This window comes from Equus przewalskii, chromosome 4 (genome assembly GCF_037783145.1).
Source record: "Equus przewalskii isolate Varuska chromosome 4, EquPr2, whole genome shotgun sequence".
NCBI lineage: Eukaryota > Metazoa > Chordata > Mammalia > Perissodactyla > Equidae > Equus > Equus przewalskii.
This window is the reverse complement of record NC_091834.1, coordinates 84,509,207-84,526,688: the sequence shown is the minus strand read 5'-3', so window position 1 is coordinate 84,526,688 and position 17,482 is coordinate 84,509,207. Positions and strand designations below refer to the sequence as shown.

The following is a 17,482-nucleotide window of genomic DNA, read 5'->3' as shown; positions in this document are numbered from 1 at the left end:
TCTGTCTCATTATGAAGCCCTACCTTGGTTCTACGTCTCTCTCAAGGTTGATGTAGATTTATTAAAAGTTGGTTTTCCTATGGGCTTCGTCCTCAGTTTTCTTTTCATGTAACACATCCTGTGCTATAAAATAATTCATATATATACATCTTCATTTGAATTGTTTCCAACTCTAGATTAGTATAGCTGCCTGCCTTCCAAACTTCTATCCAAGAATATCCCGTCAGGCCCCTAAAACTTTAACATGTGTGAGACTGATTTCAGTACTACAGCCTCCAAAACAAGACTGTAGTCTTTTTGTGTGTGTGCGCTTACTCATCTGGATGTCCCCTTAACTCTTCCCCCATCCTGTTTGTTCTGCCCCCTTGAAACTGTTGCCTTCCCCACCTCGTCTCCATCAGTACCACTGCTGCTTTATTCAGGCCCTTGTGGTCTGTCTTGGACTGTTGCAAATCATTTCACAACTTCAGGGCCCCCTGTGTCTAGTCTGTCTCCTTCCAGGCTGTCTTTCATTTTGCTGCTAGAGTGGTCTTGTTTTTAGTACATCTCATCTTGCCATTTTCTGCTTAAAACTCCTTAGTTGCTCTTCCGTGCCTGTTAGTTGCTCTTATGCCTAACCTTGGCATAAAAGTCGTTTGGATAGAGAGAGAGTGCCTTCCTGCCATGAAGGTCCGCAGTGTGGTGCTGCGTCCACCCCTGCAGCACACCAGCCTTCTCAGAGAACAGTTCCTAACTGTCCTACATAGTCCCTTTCTCCTCTTTTGGCCAACTTTTGTTTATTCTTTAGGATTAACTTCAAGCTCTGCATCTCCCTAAAAGCCTTCCTTGAACGCTCCCCCTCCAGTCTCCGTATCTGCCTTAGATACTTTCCCTGTCTCCTGCATGCTTTAATAGCACCCTTAGTGGCCCCCTCAGAGAAGCAGTTCCTACTTGATAGTCAGCTGTGTGCTTGTGGCTCCAACTCCCACCTCTTTCAAGCTGCTCCTTGGAGGATAGATCCTCTGTCTTTTATGCCTTTGTCCCCAGTGCCTAGAACTGTGCATTGTACATCTGGCCTGGACATTTTGAAGAATGGTAAATACTTATGAATAAAGAGGTGGGGCCACACATACATTTTTCTTTCCTTTTTGAGAGGTTCTTATTTCTACTCCAGGGGAATTAAAAGCCCAAGGAAAGTAGCAAAAAAGAAAAAACACTTAGGCTAGGGTCTGTGGTACAAAGAATGCTCAGTGGACAGGCCTGGGGCCCAGAACTCTCCCCTTGTATTCTTCACGACCTGGCCACTCACTCCCTAGAGCAGTGGTTCTTAATTTGTAGTGTAGATCAGAAACTCAGGGGGTGCTTCATTAAAGTGTACATGTGTAATGAACACCTACCACCCCCTCTCTTCCTGCCTAGTTATCACTGGGGCAGGGGCTATCAATATCCTGGTGATTGTTAGACACCTATATTTCTTCTTCCTATTTCCACTCATTTCTCCCACCTGATATTCTCACCCTACTTATTATATTGCATAGTTCTTCATGACCATTCTTCTTCGTCTTATTTCCCTTCCTATGAGAGAGGGGCTCTAGGTGCAACGAGGTTCAGATGATGATGTTAGCATCTCAATTTAAAAATCCAAATGCATTTACATTTTCTGGTAGAAACATTGGTATAGATGAGGATTAATATTCTGAAGTAAAGTAGTGTACCTCAGATACAAATGAGTTAAACTGGCTTTTATTTGTGAGAAATTACATTGAGTTCTAAGTAATGGATTTAACATTTGAAACAAAACTTAAGTCTGTTAGTTAAGGACTCATGGAAACCTGCTGTACAGATCATCGTGCTATACCTCTTGCCATTCCCTCCTCCTATACTCTGATTTCTTACTTTTATAGATAGAGACCCAGGAGCTCTATAAAGGCAGCCTTTCTTGGGAGGAACCCCAGGTTGGCCCCTGGAAGATGGGTTGGAAAATGGTGCACGTTTTGCTGGTTCACATTTCAACGAGGTGCACATTTCTCTGCAGCTAAATCCAAGGGTTCAAACAATTATTTGCTGTCATATTTAAAAATACACTTTGCTGGTTTTGAGATTGAGCCTATGCAGATAGTTAGCTGGAGCCTCTAAAGAAGAAACCTCTTTATTCTTAAGTGACTGCTTAGTAATCTACATAACAAATGAGCTGTTTTGCTTCAGAGATGTGAAATAGGCATCTATAAATGAATAGTTTTTTTAAACTAAAGTTGTTAAGACAAAGTTCATCTTTTCACAGTAGGGTTTCTCCAGAAAACCCTCTTTACTCTATTGAAATGCAGCTAGTTTGAACTAGGAAAGCATATTCCAATAATAGGCCCATGCAATTAGCCTTCACTAGAATAGAGTGAATGCTGGAATTTTTTGTGTTATTATCATCAATTGGTGTTAGTCTCAGGGGAACCACATAATAGTTAGAAAACCTTGATTGAGAGACAAAAACAAAGGTTTCTGTCTTATTCATAGGCATGCTTTAGTTCTTGAAACTAATAAAATGTTAGGGTCTTAAATGTTATACTTTTTCGGTAACCATCTGCCGATGGTAAGATTAAGAAAAGGTGCTTCAGAACTATGTCATTATTTTGAACTAGAAGAAAATGTTGAGGGACTCTTAATTTAGTGCCATATTCACACTAGATCTTGTATAGAAATGACATAGTGTGATGTGCTGGTGAATGTTGAACAACTGCCCTCACGGGGATAAAGCTCTGATTTATAGCATTTGCTGATTTCTGAGGTGTAAGTTCTCCACCATGACTGGTTTCAGGCTATGTGATTCACTGAACTTGGAGTTGGGAAGAGATGCCATAATCAGCTGGCTTCAGCACACTGCTGAATTAACCTCAGCTATCAAATGTTGAGAATTTTACAACCTCTATTTTTTTCTTTTTACAGCCTACATTTTTAATACTTATCTCATTCCTGTCTTTACGTTTGCCCTTTGTTTTTTAAAAATTGGCCTTATTGGGCTGGCCCCATGGCATAGTGGTTAAATTCATGTGCTCTGCTTCAGTGGCCTGAGGTTTTCTGGTTCGGATCCCAGGTGTGGACATGGCGCTGCTTATCAAGGTGTCCCACATATAAAGTAGAGGAAGATGGGCGTGGATGTGAGCTCAGGGCCAGTCTTCTCAGCAAAAAGAGGAGGATTAGCGGCAGATGTTAGCTCAGGGCTATTATTCCTCAAAAAATTCTAAAAAAAAAAAATTGGCCTTACTGATGTGTAATCTACATACAATACAATAAAATTCAGGAATTTTAGCATATAATTTTGATAAGTTTTGACAAATGTATACTCCACCACAGTCATGATACCCTATAACCCTTTCTACACACAGTTACCAGATTAATTTTTCCAGAATCTTACTTTGCCTTCACCACTCACCTGTGCATAAAACCATCACTGGTTATGTGCTGTCCATAGGATAAAGTACAAAATTCTGCAGCCTGCCCCTCTGCCATCTTGCCTGTCGTCTCCTTCTCTGGCCTTATCGACTACTACCTGCCTACGTAAATCTCTTATTCCAAAAAAAGTGTTGAGCTGGTTCCTAGCACAGTTCCTGCATCTGTGTCTTTGCTCATTTCTGTACCCTGCCTGCAGTACTCCTGTTACCTCATGTTCCTTCTTGTCTTGACTGTCTTGCCTTTTCTTAAAAGTCTGGTTCACACCCATTTTTCTTCTTATACAATCCAGTCTTTAGTGATTACTCCTGCATCTCACCTGTGGTCCTACGGTTTGGCACTTAACTTTGCAACTTGTGCCGAAATCCCAGGTTTTTTATGGAGTAGTTGGGTCTTTCCTGATAAAGTTGTAAACTATGATAGGGTAGGAAATGTACAACTCAATTTTTAGCACTTGGCTTTCCTCAAATAAAAGGGACAATAAATGGTTCTCGATGACAATAAACTTTTCAGTGGCTCTTCCAATTCAGTAAGTCACAATCTCAGTGACACTGTTGGGAAGAATAGTACTGTGCTGTATCAGACCTCTTGGAAGAGGAAGGTTTGGTTTGTTATGGAGTATAAATGTGTAGTAATGTCTCTCAAAACTAGTGGTAAGTCATTAAAGTACACGTTGGAGCTTTTAGCTCTGCCTTGAAAATTCATCCAAAGGTAGTTAGCATCACGGACTTTGAACTCTTGGCAAGCTTTTAACATTTAAAGTAGGTCTCCAAAGAACATTCTTTGTTCCTTTCAACTAGCCTTATTTCACTTTTTGAAGTACTGGTAAGAAGTCAGTAGGGTGTATCTCATTGATTTCCTTCCTGTCCCAGGAAGCCATATTATGGTATTCTGAAAGAACTTTTGTGTCTTTTTGGGTAACTTTACTATAAGCAAATTGTTTTTCTTTTTATTTTAAAAATTGTACTCTCTGTAAAAAAAATTGCAGGTGTACTTGTTGAAATTTGGCATTGAATGATAACCTAACAAATATTTAGAGGAATTCTAGATGCCTATCTTTATTTCACAGCCTACCTTGCAGGTTCCTCTTTTTTTGTTCTTTAAAGTGTGGGTTTACTCAGGTTCCACAACTGGTCTTCATCTCTTGTTAGCTGATACACTTTTCTTGGGTGATTTCATCTATCATTGCCCAAATGCAAGTGTCTCCAAAATTTCAAAATTCCTTGTCTCTTTTGTTCCAGTCTTAGATGGCCAGATGCCTACTGGACATCTCCACGTAGCTGCCCTTCAGAGACCACAGATTCAGCATGTCCCAAATGGGACATCTCTCTATAAGTCTTGCCCCTCTTATTGCTGTTGCTCTCTTGCTGAGTGGTATTGCCATCCCCAGATCACTGAAGCCTAAAACCTTGGATGATTGGCTTCACCCTCTTCCTGCACCTTCTGTATCTGTCAGATCCACCTCAAACATTTCTTTTAAATCCTTTTCCTTCTCTCAGTTTGAAATCAGGCTAACCTTATCCTTTGTTGGGAGGGGGGCTCCCTCACCCCCAACTATTTAGTTAGTGAATTAAGAGCAGGTCCACTTCCCTGGCCTCAGATTAACCAAACTCATGAGTTTGAGAGGTAAAATTGGAAAGCCAGTATGTAATTTTCAGTGTGTACTAATGTGTTCCTTCCCTTTAGGTACACACAGCTGGGAGCCCATAGGTTATCTGAGAAGGAATCAGAACAGAAGCAAACAGATGAATCACGTGTGTAATGGCCATAATTAAATGGTGCCACCGTCTCATAATAGGGAGATCCCTCGTGACCAGAAAACTCATGTCTATGAGCAAAGGTCCTCCTCCCCTGCCCAGTTGCTTTATTGGCCCCTGCTGGCCTTTCTCTTTTTAGTTCTTCTTCAGTGACTGCAGGGCAGACCCTTGCTGTTGGATTCCATGTTTCTTTATATATATGAAGACATTCGTTTTGGGTCTGCTTAAATCTTGCTACACAGAAATCAAGCTTTCTCTTTCAAATGGCTTTCACTCCTCTCTTCTGTCATTATGTGTTGATCTCAAGTTGAACTTTGAGGGCCATCTTAGTTCATGTGTTTGGAGAAGATTTCATTGTAGCTGAAACATAAGAACAAAAGGCTAATCTCCCCCTTGCGTTCCACTGGCATCACTACCTCCTGAAACACCCTTTCCCCTTCCCCACCCCCCTGGGTATCGAGCACCCTTGGTATGCCTCTTTAGCACCCTCTGGGTAACCCTTATTGTAACACACATATATTTCACTGTTTGGTAATTGTTTGTTTATCCGTTTCCCCATTAGAACTTGAGCTGTCCAAGGGCAGGCACTCTCACTTCCAGATCCCACTGTCTAGCAGTGCCTGGCACCCATTCATGTTACTCGCTTAATCAGTCTTTGTTGAACACCCACTATATGCCAGATAAAGAACAAGTCAGATCCATTCCCTGTCCTCTTGGAACTTGAATTTTGTTGGAGGTGAGGGAAGATGTAAACAGACAATATAGTACCTATGGTAAGACCTACAAGGAAGTGTACAATAGGCTGAAGTAGAGAATATTTAGGGGGTTGTTGGGGTGTGTACTTCTAGACAATCAGAAAGATCTCTGAGGAAGTGTCATTTAAGACACACCATAAAGGATAAGAATCAGCAAGCTATCTGTAGAAACAGGAAAGTCAGGGCTAGTCGGAAGTAGCCATCACAAAGGCCCTGAGGAAGGTGAGAGCTTATTATGTTTCAGGAAATGAAAGACCACTGTGGCTGGAAAGGCTAGGAGGAAGAATGTGGCATGAGAGGCCAGTCCCGTGGCCGAGTGGTTAAGTTCGCGCACTCTACTTTGGTGGCCTAGGATTTCGCCGGTTTAGATCCTGGACGTGGACCTAGCACTGCTCATCAAGCCATGCTGAGACTGCGTTCCACATAATAGAGCTAGAAGGACCTACAACTAGTGTATACAACTACGTACTGGGGGGCTTTGGGGAAGAGGAGAAGAAGAAGAAGAAGAGAAAAGATTGGTAACAGATGTTAGCTCAGGGCCAATCTTAAAAAAATGCAACTTTGGGAAACTATTTAAAAAAAAGAATCTGGCATGAATATACTGTGCCAGTCATATTTTGGGCTTGGATGAGTGAAATTAGACTTTGATACAGTGATTCATGTAGGTTAAGATTTATTTGGAACTAGTACTTGATTATCTGTTAGAATTTGTGATTCTAAATGTTCATTTTGCATATTCCTTTCTGGTAGTTAATTTTCACAAATAATAACTGAAAGAAAACCTGGAATTTCAGTTTTATGTGAAATGTATCCTACAATAGGCCAGATACTCTTAGGAAGTTCCTTTCCATGCCTAAATTTCTATCCCTAGGAAACCTGTAATATAGCCACATAAGCCTTCTGTATCATATTGAGAATTTTCACTTAGTCTTATTGACCATCATTATTTTCTGCTGGTTGAGCTACTAACTATTCAGCACAACTGTTGAGATAAATACTGTTAATTTAATGTGATATCCTCATCTGAAAACCAATTCAGAATAAGCACAGCTGAGTCATTTAAACTTATATGAGTACAGTTTTTGAATTACGTTCATTGATGTGTTAACTTATTTTAAACTATTGTTTCGATGGAAGACTCCTCTCCTTCCCTTTTCACAAACCTGTTTTCTGCCGTTCACTGCCCTAGGTTGCACAAACATTATTTGGCTTAATCGGAAGCAGAATGTTGAGTAGAGAGACAATGAGTGGTAGCTCCACTACTTGCCAACAATCTTAGCTTGGAAAGTGTTGCAGACTGGCCATTTCTTTATATCTTTATATCTTCCATCTTTATAATGGAAAAAATACCTGCACAGTAGGGTTGTTGAGGGGATTAAATGAAGTAACATATGTAAGACTGAAATCTCATGGTAGAGGCTTGGTGAACACTTGGCACCTGTTAATCTTCAGCTATCCTGTGGGGTAAATATGATTATCCTGACTTTTGTAAATGGGGGTAGAAAGCAGGAGTTAGAGAACATTTCACGTGCTCTGCGCTGGTGCTTCTCAAACTTCTGTGCATTCTAGTTGCTGGGGGATCTTAAAATGCAGATTCGGATTCACTTAGTCTGGAATGGAGCCCAGTTTCTGCATTTCTAACAAGCCAACCACCTTGAGTAGCTAGGTCCTAGGTTACTTACTTAGGAAGTGGTGGAGCTGGGTCTCAAACCCAGGTATGCTCCACTCCAAAGCCTTCCACCGTCCCATAGACCCTCCCTAACTCTTACCGGAGGAACAGAGATTTTGTGGAGGGACCTCTAAGTTAGTTATTTAATAATTTCTTAAGCTAGTTAATCTGAGGTTGTGTTTTATTCATTCGTTCAGCATTTACTTAGAACCTTTTATGTGTCCCATCTCCTTTTTAAAGATCCTACTTTTAAAGAAGTGTAGGGCTAGATAAAAAATGGGGGCGTATTACTTAATGTTGTCTATTGGACAATTATTTGGTGTCTCATCACCTTACACTTAAATGTCCTGTATTGCTCTTATCTACCCCATCCCCAACCTGCTCCTTGTCTTGCTTTCCCTTTTGGTTTTTTGTTAGAACAGTGTCCTCTACCTCATCTATCAGATTGGAAATACCAGATAATCTTGAGTCCTCTCTCTCCCTCATATACAATTAGTCATGAAGTTCTTTTAATTCTTAGAAATCTTATTGAAATGTGGCTTTCTCTCCCAGCCCTTTGCTGCCTGTCAGCTCTTACCTGTCCTTGTTCATCAGACCCCAGCTGGCCTTTCTCCCACCACTGTCTCCCTGCAGTCTCTCTGCAGTTAATCTCTCTAAACCAGCACAAGTCTGAGTGTGCTACACGCCTCTCCAAAAGCTCTGTGGTCTATGTAGAGAGGCAGTGTAGGGTAGCTAAGAGCACAGACTTGACCTAGACTGCCTGGGTACCCACTCTAGCTCTATACCTTATTGGCTGTGTGAACCTGAGCGGGTTACTTAACCTGTCTTTGTAGTAATCACTTGTCTCCCTGGGCTGTTTTGAGGGTTATGAGTTAGTACAAAAGGCTTAGAACTGTGCTCATCACATTGTAAGTTCTAAAAGGGCTACCTGTGTTAATATTTGTGACTAAAAAGTGGAAGAAGCAATTTAAAACATCGGGAAAGGGCTGCACCAGCACAGAAGTTGTGCTGAAGGCTCTCTTTAGAATAAGTTATAGGTTAATAAACCCCTCATTAGCAATTGATAACATCAGTATAATAAGGACCTAAGCATATTAAAGATAAAAAGTCACTTACTTTTCTCAAGATTGAAGAGATGTAATTTCAGCTTTATAGGTTTGTAACTAAGGTAGTTTAAACTAATAGATGTACCCTCTTTAAATCTGAGGATACTGTTTTTGGAAAATTAGTGATAATAGTAAATACTGAGCCTTTCCTTAATCCTGTTAATATATTTACTATTACTCCCTTTTACATTGAAGAGAACCAAGGCACAGAGAGGTTAAGTGACCTGCTCAAGACCATATGGCAAGTAAATGATCAAGCTGAGATTCAAACTAATGAACCCACTCTCTAACCACTAGAATTCCAGACTTACTGTGAAATTTCTGTTCTTGGAAAAGAACCCTCTTCCTTTGGGGAAAGGGAACTCTAAACTGGGTGATTGTGTAAAACTAAGTGGCAGAGAGGTGGTTGGGTAGGACTTCTTTGCTGTCCTCTGTGAGTCTCCAACATGTGACTCTTTAGTCCTGGATTTTACTGTCTAGACAATGCTGATATTGAATACTTCTGGTTCTTTTTAAGTGATGTTACTGGTTCCTTTTTAACAGAAAAATTCTTAAGTACTTTTGGGCAGATTGCAGTCAAGTATTGATCCCTGTCTGGCTGCCTCTGTCAGCTGGCATATTCATGAGTCCCCTTCCTGTGCCATCTAGCCAGCATGTGCTTAGGGAATGCATGCTACCTGATCACGCTCAAAAGTGAGAAAGGTAAATTTGGGGGAGGAAAACACTCAAATACAAATATTCATCTTGATGTGTTTAAACTTGTTGAGACAGTTCTGTCATAGTTGAGGGACAAATTAATGATAGTTACATTGGGTTCTTCGTTGCTTAGTTTTTTAAGGCAGTGATTATTTCCTTTGGGAAAAAATAAGAGAAAAAAAACTGAATATCAATTTGACTAGCAGTGGTAATATAACAATATTCCATGGATAGGGAGAGGAAATGTGGGGGTAAAGGTGAAAATCCTGATATTCCATAGTGAGAAAGTCATTTGATAATATTTGAAACTAGAAGATCAAATAATACATAAGAATGCTATTTAGATATGTGGAAAGTAAATACCATTTCATATATTTGAATTATTTTCTACAAGATCCCTCATTTGTTTTAAGTAGTCAAGTGTAAACTCTATGGCTTTTAGTAAATTGGAGACTAATGTATTTCTTTAAAAGTTGAATGTCTGTTGTTGAGGGATTCAAGTCTATAATTCTTTTGTCAGAATTCATTATTTTGTATGCTATAATAGCATAAGTAGTTTGGTCTAAGGAGCTATTTAAAATACTAGATCCACTCAAGACATATGAAATTAACCTCATGTCCTGTTTGGGGCATAGATTTAGAAGTACAGATACTTTAAATGTTTAGAGAAGTAGGTAGGATACTATTTCTATCTTTTAATTGAGTGATGCCATGGAGTTAACCTAGCTAATGAATTAAGTGAGATTTAATTGGCTAGTCTTGTCTTTGAGGTAGTTCATGAAAGGTGCTTTGTATCCTAGTGTGTTTTTGTTCATGAATCCTAGAGAGCCACCTTCTCGTGCAGGTGTTGTGTTAGAGACACAAGAAAGCAGGTGACCCAGCCTGGGCTGCAGTTGAAGTGATGAACAGCATGAGAGAAAAAAGCACTGGGTAGTTTGAAGTGCAGATAGCAATTGCAGAAATGTTTAAAGATGAACTTTTTTTCACTATAAAAGCTTTAATTTGATAAGAGTATGAGGAAAACAGCTTGGCTCATATGATGGTGGTTAGAAAATAACTGTATGTGAGCCAGCCCTGATGGACTAGTGGTTAAAGTTTGGCGCTCGCCACTTTGGCAGTCTGGGTTCACTTCCAGGTTGCAGAATCACACCACTCGTCTGTCAGTAGCCATGCTGTGGTGGAGGTTCACATAGAAAGAACTAAAAGGACTTACAACTAGAATATACAACTGTGTACTGGGGCTTTGGGGAGGGGAAAAAAAAAAAAAGAGGAGGAAGATTGGCAACAGAAGTTAGCTCAGGGCGAATCTTTCCCTGCGAAGAAAAAAAGAAAAAGAAAGTCACTCTATGCAGCCTTTTTGAAGGACATTTAGGCACTATTTATCAAAATTAACTATATAGCCCTTTGACTCAAAAGTTCCACTTTAGAAATTGCAAACAGAAACTGAGAAAGTTTAGTGAGAGACTATGCATACTGAGATGTTCATTGTAACATTGTAATGGCAAAAACCTGACAACAACCCACCTGTTCACTAGTGGGTACTTAGTTAAATTATGGTACATCACTATTGTACAGGCATCTTTTTAAAAGGACCTTAGACCTGTATGTACTGATAAAGGAAGATGTCCTCCACATATAATATGGAGAAAGGTGTTTCTAGAACAGTTTAAACCTGTGTGTCTGTGATGATGTGAATGTGTGTGTATATATAAACATTTCTATATAAAGCACACAAACAATGGTAATATCTGGGCAGAGGGGCTGGAGAGAGGGCAGATGGGAAGGCTGTATTAGGACCACTCACATTTTAAAAGGCGATTTTTTTAAAAGCCTAAAACTCAGTACTTCCCCAGATGAGGTTATTTAGTTGTATTGAAAAGTGTTCTCAGAACTGCACTCTGCCCTCTGATTGTGGCACCAGCGAACTGTTTGTCTCACTTAGTGGCACCTGAGCCTATCAGTCCTACTTGTCCCCATGGTACAAACACAAGAGAGGGAAACCTAATAGTTTTGTCACCTTTTGAATGCCAAATTTTCTTACTATATATACTCCCACTGTTGCGTCTAGATTTGTTTTTTCTGGTTTTGCTAAATAGCTTTGATTTTTTTCACATTATTTAATTAGTCAGGAAGCATTCCTTGTCAGAAACTTAATTTTTAATTTCCTTCCAGCACCTCATAACAATACAGCCTTTATTCTCTTACTGTTTATGCATATTTAAATCTCAGACTTCTGTTTACTTTAAATTATTAGGCTAAAGTGATAAGCTTCCATGTCACTTACTCATCACTTCCATATCTCTTAATTGTACCTGACAACCCATTTCTTACTGTGTGTTAATCGTCGATACTGGTCTTGAGCTAGCAGTCTGACTGGCGTGGCAAGAAAGCTTCCTTTCTCAGCTCTAGCACCTGTTACTTTTATGTTGCTTAAAATAGCTTGAATCACTCTGGTTGTTGTATCACATTGCACACCTAGTTTACAGTCCACTTTCACCTCACATCTCTTGACTTTCCAGGGTTTTCTGCTTATTTGATCATATTGGAGTTATTTTCTTGTGGTAGGGTGTTTCTTTAAAAGAAACTTCTTTTCTGTCTTAAAATTTCTTTTCTTTTGCTTTTTTTCACTATGAATTTCTTTAAAAAAGCAACATTCTGGTTTCTGTTGAAAGTTTTCACCCCAGTGCTTTCATCCCAATTATTCGTGAAGATAGTAAAGGCAGTTTGTGATAGGTCCTTGAACGTATCAAATAGGATATTTGCCTGCAAACTACTCTTTCCTATGGTTTTTAAGCAGAATTTCAATCAAGACGACACTGCTATTTTCCATATCACTTTAGATTACTTTTTAATCCTTTTTTTAAACACTTTATCCAGGCCTCTATTAAATTTCCAACAGATAATTGCTACTACCTCTCATAATGGAAACTGGGCTCAATAAATAAAGGCATATTCATTTGTTTTGGAATCCAAAATTCTCTACACGGTAGGTCATGCTTTAATTTATCCTTCTGTCCAGTATATTCATCTGTAGTTCTACTTTTTTCGGTGTAAAATCGTGACAATGGTCTTGAACTTGTAACCCTTTTGCACATGTATTGCTTCAAAAAGCCTGAGTCTGTGCTGCTCTCTGTCCCTTTATAATTTTTATGAAATCAAGGTTAAGTTATTAGTATTTGCTATATCTAATGAACATGGGGTTATAAAGAGAACAGCAGGCATTCACGTTCTGGAGGAGAACTGGGGAGTGAAGAGGCACTGTCACCAGAGCTTTAGAGCAGTGATTTGTAAGGGCGAACCAATTGTATGTGCATGTGTGTATCTTTCCCCCCTTTCCTCTGGGCTTACAGGCATTTGTATTTGAATTTTAAAGAGTGTTAAGAAATTCTCCTTGAAATTATGAAGTCATAAAATTATGATGGGACACAAACTCATAATTAGCCAGTACGGAGAAGAGAAGGAAGAAAAGCCGTGGCCTGTGTTGCTGACCTGGGTCTTTTGGTAATTAGCTCCATGACTTCAAGATGAGTTGACTGTTCTATACAGAGAAGAGGATGACCACATGTCTAAGATCTCCCCCTACTCTTTTTCTGCAATCCATCGTTTTTCAGTCTTCCATAATCTTCATCTGCTGAATGGGTACCACTGCTTGGTATTAATTAATTTGTACATATCACTTTGCAGTTGTAATATACTACATGTAACTGGGAGAGTGCCAAAGAAAATATTTCCTTTAAAATGTCACCGCATACTGTGACTGATTTACATATACCTTGATTGGAACATCTTGGGTAGGGCTTATTAAACCCTCAGCTTAATTCTGTTTTCATTGAGTGTCATTGCAGTCTGTGTGTCAGGTGTTAGAGTAAAAACTGATCTACTGTGTTTAAAACAAATGAAGGAAGTAAAGTTCTCAGAGATTTTCAGAGAAGAGAAGAACATTGGAAATGTGAATACCAAATACACTGTATAGATATTCCATAAAGCCTTATTAAATTTAGCTTAGTAGTAGTACTTAGAAGCCGCTTCATAATGCGCTTTGTCCTAGGCACTGTGGATGGTACAGCGAAGAAGCATACAGCCCAGAAGGGGAGGTAAGGAGATAGATGCTTCCATTAGGATTTTCCAGAGCGCCACCTGACTGTTTGTTTACATGTTTCCATATCATTTATGGGGAAATTATATGTTGCCTATCACTTCAAAGTTCTCAAGTTCAGGTACTATTGTCATCCTTAAGGTTGTGATTGGTTCGTTTTTCTTCTCCAGCCTACTGTGATTAGGTAGTCTGACTTTGGAATGACAGGGTTCTTTCCGTTTTTCTGATGCATGGACAGTGGTTTCCTCTGCCTCATACTGAGGACAGGAAACTGGAAGTTGTAATTAGTCCCAGTATCTTTTAATGTGTCTTACCTTCTAAAATTTTTCAAAAAAAAATTTTTTTAACACTTTTTCCTGATCATTTGTTTGGATTTTCATTGTGGACTTTATGTCTCTGGTGTGTCTTGTGTTTTGAGAATCTTGCAAATCTTTTCTCAAGTTTTTTCTCTGTGGATTCAACCAACCGTGGATCAAAAGACCTACGATGGTCGCATCTGTACTGAACATAGACAGGCTTTTTTTGTTGTTAGTATTCCCTAAACAATAAGGTGGACCAATTATTTACATAGCATTACACTGTATTAGGTATTATAACTAATCAGGAGGTGCTTTAAAGTATACGGGAGGATGTGCATAGATTATATGCCAGTACTATGCCATTTTATATAAAGGACTTGAGCATCCACAGATTTTGGTATCTGCAGAAGGTCCTGGAACCAATCCCCTAAGGATACTGAGGGATAACCGTACAGTCTTCTGATTAAACAAAAAGAATAATAGGTATTGGAAATTAAATGTAAATAATTTATTTTTATTATGAAATTTTTCAAGTATACACAAAATTAAAGATTAGTTTAATGAATCCCCATCACGCAGATTAAGATTTTGCAATTATCTGTATTTCCTCACACATCTATTTTTCTTTCTTTCTGAAATATTTTAAGGCAGATCCCAGAAATTGTTGTCATTTAACACATATATCAGTAGAACCCTCTTAAAAATATGGACATTTTCTTGAATAACCATAATGCCATTATCACACTTAAGAATATAAGCAATTCTTTGGGAAATTGATTTATTTTTAACATACTGTAGGTTTTACCTTTGAATCAAGCTATTACAAACCAAATTGTGAAAATCAAGCTTTTCCTTACCCTTTGAGTTATTTAAGAGTAGTATACTGTTTAATTAGGTATATACCATTAATTTATGTATGTGGATTTGTGCATTTTCAGTTAAAAGTAAACAAAATACACTGCTGCCATAAAAGAGCAAAGCAGTGGAGTTTGTTTATTAAAGAACTGTTTCTATTTCATTGATAGTCTTCTAATATTTTGAGGTGCTTAAGTGGAATTTGAACTTTTTAGAAAATATAAATCTTATTTCTGTTTTGACTGTGTTACCTTGGTCTCAAGATGGCATCATTATTTTTCCATATTTCCCTTTGCTTTTCTCTCTTTCTCACTTTTTCTGGAACTGGCTATCTGATTTTGTAAATCTGCTTTATAAAACATTTTGTTGAGGATAGAATGGGGCCTAGATTTCCTATATATCTTTCTGATACACTTCCTTTTTCTAAAACCTATTTGAAAAAAATATTTTCCATAACTTATGACTCTTAATTTTTTTTGAATTTTTTATTTTTTGGGATTCTGGTAGCAGATAATGCATCCAGGGGAGAACTAAGTTATAATGATTTTCCCATTTGAAAAAATAACATTTACTTAGATCTTGCCAGTGTTTACTTTGGTTTCTGACATGGAAGCTTTAAATGAAAGTATAACACTTGAGGAAAACACTCTCTCCTAAGGCCAGTGTGATTTATAGTCTGCTGGCTGGTAATGAGCATGCTTGCTGTTTAACCTTACTCTTACCTGTTTAACTAAATTTTTTGACTATCTCTGTAAAATTTTAAAATACTTGCTAATTTTTACCCCTTAGATAATGAGTCTTTTAAGTGTTCAGTGTATCATAGTAAGTTGTCAAACTTTTTTCCTTTACTTACTTTTGGGCAATACATATTTATTTTGAAAAGGCTATTTTTAAATAAGTGATACCTCCCTCACTCAGAGGTGGTTTGGCAGCTTCATCCAACTAACTTAGTTGTAAACCTGCAAACAAACAGCTAAAAATTATGTATTCTATGTATTGGAGAATGTCTTTCTTAGAATGTGTTTACTCTTATTCTTTTAAATAAAATTTCATGAACTTTGGTTTTCTGATTTTTATAACCCACCTTCGGTACATTTTAAGGGACGGTAGCTCAGTGACAGCTCTCAAACCTAGCTAAAGATGCAAGAGAAACTAGGGAAAGAACCTGCCAATCTCTTCAGCATATAACAGTATGGGAAATTTCTATTTCAGGAAATAAGTTTATACCCTATTAATTCCTAAGGGTATCATTGTATTTTGTAGTGCTGTATAGCAACTATTATTCATAATGATGACTTAACATCAAGAAAGGGTGTTTTTGTTTTTTAGTATTCTGCTTAAGAATGTAGAAGAAAACTTAATTTTTCAGATCCAATAAAAGTGTTGCTTAAGTAAATTTTAGTCGTGTAGAAATTTAGAGTTTTGTATATTTATTTTACATTTAAAAAAATTGAGTTTCTGTTGTGTCAGATGCTGGGCCAGGTACCTTTGTAGATACTTCATTTCACCCTCAAAAATCCTATAAGTGGGATAGTAACCCCTTCCCATCTCCTCCCCCCTTTTCTTTTAGAGATTAGGAAACAGGCTCAGAGTTAAATGATTTACGGGTGGTGCCTTTTAAATCACGAGTTTTCCAACTGCTTATAATATATCGCTGCTTGGTTTATCCATTTATATGTTAAATTTAGCGTGTTCAAAACTGAACTTAGTGTCTTCCATAAAAAACTACTTTCCTCTGTCCTGTGTTCCACTTTATCCTTAACAGTATCACCTCACCTGTCTGACAGGCTAAAACTGTACTTAGCTCTCAGACAAGCAGCTTCAGGCTGTGCATGTCTTGCAGCTTCATTCATGTTTTCATTTTATACATATTGGTTGAGTACCTACTATGTGCCAGGTATTCTTCTAGGTTCTAGGAATGCAGCGGTGAACAAAAAAGACAATCCCTGCCCTTACGGAGCTTGCATTGTAGTAGGAGGAGAGAAGTAATAAACCAAATAAAGTAAAATATCTGGTATATTAGTTGGTGGGAAAGGAGCAGTATGTCGTTATAAATAAGGTGGTCCCAGAAGGCTTCACTGAGAGAGAGAGACACGTTGGAGCATATGTGCTTTGTTTACCTTTAGAAATTAGGAGATTGACCTAGAAATCTAGGTTTTTGGTTTCTCATGAAAATGAGATATTCTAGCAATGCTGGCACTTTTTACTGGCTGTGCGATCTCTAGGCAGTTGCAAAGCCTGGGAGTCTCCATTTTATCTCTCCCATAATTCCCATAACTGTTACCTTAGTTGAGGCCTTGAATGTTTCTTTTCTCCTCTTTTGCTTTCACTCTATTTATCACACCGTCAGTTACACAACACAGCTTGGTTATCTTTGTAAAGCACAGTTATGTTGCACTGTGCATAGAAATACCAACTGTCTCTCTGTTCACCGGATAAATCCATGCTTCGAGGCCCTTTGTAATCTGGTCTTGGCCTACTTTCTAATACTCCCCGTAGTCCACTTATCAAAATAAAAATACAGTGGTCCCTATTCTCTGGACTTATCCTGTGCTTTTCTGTCTTTGCTTTAAATGCCTTCTTCCCACCTCTACCCATCCAAATCACTGTGTTCTTAAGGCTGTGTAAATCCTTGCCTTCTATAGCAAACCATTTCTGTCTCTAACCACCAGATCTTTTCTTACTCTAGGCTTTAGTAGCACTTTATGTAAATTCTTTTTTTTTTTTTGCATGTACTCCTTAATATACAGATCTCATGCTCCCTTTCTAAACTTTAAGCTTCTTGAAGGCAGGCTCTGTTTAAGAGTAGTTTTTGTTTGCCTAATGGCA

The 17,482-nt window shown here is 38.4% G+C and overlaps 1 protein-coding gene across 7 annotated transcripts in view; it reads left to right on the top strand.

The window, feature by feature from the left end:
- UBE2H (ubiquitin conjugating enzyme E2 H) overlaps positions 1–17,482 on the top strand; it is a 98,589-nt gene that overhangs the window by 32,275 nt on the left and 48,832 nt on the right. For 2 of the 7 annotated variants that reach the window (XM_070617726.1, XM_070617725.1), the window contains one exon: positions 13,452–13,497. The exons of the other annotated variants lie outside the window; for them this stretch is intronic. The gene's annotated coding sequence lies outside the window, so the exon portion shown is untranslated. The remainder of the gene's footprint in view (positions 1–13,451; positions 13,498–17,482) is intronic. 7 annotated transcript variants of the gene reach the window in all.